Source organism: Octodon degus, unplaced genomic scaffold (assembly GCF_000260255.1).
Source record: "Octodon degus isolate 3935 unplaced genomic scaffold, OctDeg1.0 scaffold00086, whole genome shotgun sequence".
Taxonomy (NCBI): Eukaryota; Metazoa; Chordata; class Mammalia; order Rodentia; family Octodontidae; genus Octodon; species Octodon degus.
Window position 1 is genome coordinate 4,943,596 of NW_004524662.1, and position 3,750 is coordinate 4,947,345.

The window sequence follows — 3,750 nt, forward strand, 5'->3', positions numbered from 1 at the left end:
GCAAGGCAGGCCCAGGGCACTTTAATCTGCTGAGCTATTTGGCTGGCCCTGTAATAAATTTTCATACGCCTCCTTTTTTTTTTTTTTTTTTTTTTCTTTTTATTACAGAACTGGGGATTGAACTCATGCCCTTATGCTTGCCAGGCAAGCACTTATTCTATTGAGCTATTTCCCCAGCCCCACCCCTCCTTTTTTTAAAAAATAATACTGGGGATTGAATCCAGGGCCTTTGCACAGAGCTACATCCTCAGCTTCCCCCCACCCCTTATTTTTTAAGACAGAGTCTTGCTAATTGCCTAGGCTGCATGCCAACTTGTGATCCTCTGTGTCATCTCAAAGTGCTAGGATTATATGCATGTACCATCATGCCTCACTGAATCTTCAGTCTTTTTAGGGGGTTAGGGTGTCAGGGATTGAACTCAGGACCTTGCGCTCACCAGGCAGGCGCTTACACTTCTGAGCTATCTCCTTGGCCTTTGAATCTTTACTCTTGAGCCCACTTTTTAAAAGTTATTCTATGTGATGAAATGGGAGCTATGCATGAAGTACTTAGCTTCATATCTGAGTTATGGTTATACCTAGAAAAGCATATTAGTGATTTAATACTAACTGAACCAACTGTATATTTTTCAGAGAATGTATTTTTTACTTGAAATAACAACTGACAAAGTTTCTAAATGGCCAGAGCATCAGGCTGCAAAATCGTGGTATTTAAAAGATCCATTCAAGGGCTAGGGAGCTAGCTCAGTGGCTTAAGTACCTCCTTGGCAAACACAAGGTCCTGAGTTCAATCCCTCATACCTCCCCCCCACAAAAAAAAAAAAAGAAAGTCCTAAAAGATCCATTCAAGGGACTGGGGAGATGGCTCAATAGAATAAGTGCTTGTCTGGCAAGCACAAGGGCCCAAGTTCAATCCCTAGTTTGGCCAAAAAGTAAAATAAAAGATCCATTCAAAGTACAAGATGGGGGCCGGGGAAATAGCTCAGTAGAATAAGCGCTTGCCCAGCAAGCACAAGGGCCTGAGTTCAATTCCTGGTTCTGCAAAAAAAAAAAAAAAAAAACCAACAAAGTACAAGATGGACCAGTGGGTGTTTTGGACAGCTTCATTGAGTATATATAATAGGCAGTAATAACTGCAATAACAAAGTACATAGTTTGATGAACTTTGATGTTATGTGTGAGATTGTTATCCTAACCAAGGTAATGAACATACATGTAACGCCCTGACATTTCCTCGTGGTCCTTGGTAATCCCTTCTGCTCTATCCCCAGAAAGCTGTTGATCTATTTTCAATCACTGTGGGAGTTTTTTGCTGGAATTTTATATAAATGAAATCACACAGTGTTTAATCACACTCTATAGTTGTGCTTTGAAACGCAACAAAATTATTTTGAGATTCATCCAAGTGGGCTATATTAGTTTTTACTGTTGAACAGTATTCCATTGAGTGGATGTTCCAACACAGTTATTTCTTCATTCTCTGTTGCTAGATGCTGGATTGTGTCTGTCTTGCAGGCACGGCAAGCAAAGCTGACATGAGCCACCCGGATATGACCTTGCCTGAGTGCATGCTTTCATATTTCTTGGGTAATGCACTACCTAGAAGTAGAGTGGCTGGTCACGTGGTAAATGTCTGTTTTACCATTTTAGGAAATTGCCAGACTTTCTCCATAGTGATTATACAATTTTACATTTTCCCCAATTTTGCCATGAGAGTCCCATTTGCCAACAAGGGTAGTATTTTATTATACTGTCATTTCTGAACTTTTTAACTGATACATAGAAACATAATTTTATGGAATCGCATAATATACATTCATGGTATCATATAATTGTGTAATATTTAAATCATGTTGAACATACCAGTCATTGTAAACATTTATCATCTCTTCGTAGTCAAACTTAAAAATGTTTTCTTTTAGATTTGAAATGTGTAGCACATTGTCTCTAGTCACTGACACACAGAAGCGGCCTGAACTTCTTGCTTCCATCTGAGTGTCGCTAAATGCCCATTGATCACCTTGTGCCCTTCCTTCCCTGGGCTCTCCCAGGCCCTGGGAACCAGCACAGTATCTACTCTCAGCTTCTGTGAGATCAGCATTTTGAAATTACACATGAATGAGATCATATGGTATTTCTTTTTGTGCCTAATTTCAGTTAACATAATAATTTCCTCTTTTATTGATGTTTCAAGTGACAGGAGTTTGTTATTTTTATGGTTGAATAATACTCTACTGTTCCTGTACATTTTTTTATTCATTTGTTAGTTGATGGGTGTTTGGGTCATCTGCTGTAGTTCCTCATTAAACATGGAAGAGGGAGGTATATCTTCAACATACTGGCTTTATTTCTTTTGGTCATTTATGCATAGTGGAATTCCTGGCTCATATTTTTAAAATTTTTTTTTATTTTTGAGACTGTCTTTGAACCCTATTTTTTTGGTGTCTTGTTACATGTGTCTTTAGTTTCATCAGGGTGTTAAAATTTTTATTATTATCTTTCACTACTTTAAAACTATGAAGTATTTTTCATGGCCATTATAAAAGATACTGCTCTTTGGTTTCTAGTTCAGAAAATTTAAAAAAAAAAATGTTTCTTTATGTATTTGGTATAGGATCTCACTGCACAGCTTGAACTCATAGTGCGCCTCCTGTTTTCAGACTCCCCAGCACTGGGATTGTGCCACCGTGCCTGGTCTCAGTGGCTGGTTCAGTGCACTCCAGGATGGGGCTGGTGCAGCATGTGGTGCCAGGGATCAAACCCAGGTGCTTAGTCTACTGAGCTTTCTATCTTGCCAGCCCTCAGAAAATTTTCTGCTGCGGATTTTTTTGTTTTTGTTTTTTTTTTGTTTTGTTTTGTTTCTGTACCAGGGATCAAACTTGGGACCTCGCACTTGCCAGGAAAACATTTATGCCACTTGACCTATATATCCCTGACCCCTACTACTGGCTTTTGCATGTTGATTTTTATCCTGTGGCTTTGGGGAATTCATTTATTCTGAGAAGTTTTGGGGGAGTTGTATATAGGATCAAGTCTTAAGTCATCTGCAAGTAGCAACCTTCTTTTGTGATAGTAGGAATTAAACCTAGGGCTTTTGATGAGCTACATTGCTTTTCTTAAATTTCATTTTTAAATTTTGAGAGAATCTGGTTATTACCTAGAATAGAATTTGGGTTACTTGTGCCAGAGACTCACAGAGTGCAGAGCCTAGATGTGTGCAGCCCTGTGCTGGATTAAATAGTCACAATTTGACCGTTCTTCTTACCTTTTTTTGAGACAGGGTCTTGCTGTGTAGCCTAGTCTGGCCTCAAACTTGAGGTAATCCTCTTATGTGTTTTGCTGGTGACTAGTGATGAACATCTTTTTTTCTTTTTAATTTCTTTTTTATTTTTATTTTATTTTTTTCGCAGAACCAGGGATTGAACTCAGGCCCTTGCGCTTGCCAGGAAAGCACTTACTCCATTGAGCCATGTCCCGGCCCCTAAACGTCTTGTATAAATTCTCCACCTTAATCAAAGGTTTTTAAAATATGATCTCCTTAGTCTCTAAATAAATGTGTTTCTTATGTATTACAGACAGATTAAGTTAAAAAATAAGTGACTAAAATGTCAACACGGGCTGGTGAGATGGCTCAGTGGTCTAAAGCACCTACTTAGAACAAGCTTGACAAAGCACAGGGACCACGCGGTTCAATCCCCCAGCACCACATGCCAGCCAGCCCCGCCCCCTGGTGGGCTGAGCTGCCCCCCC

At 39.4% G+C, this 3,750-nt stretch overlaps 1 protein-coding gene across 3 annotated transcripts in view; it reads left to right on the plus strand.

Annotated features, from left to right (window-relative positions):
* Nucleotides 1-3,750, plus strand: part of Snx6 (sorting nexin 6) — a 51,835-nt gene that overhangs the window by 36,719 nt on the left and 11,366 nt on the right. The gene's annotated exons all lie outside the window — the stretch shown is intronic.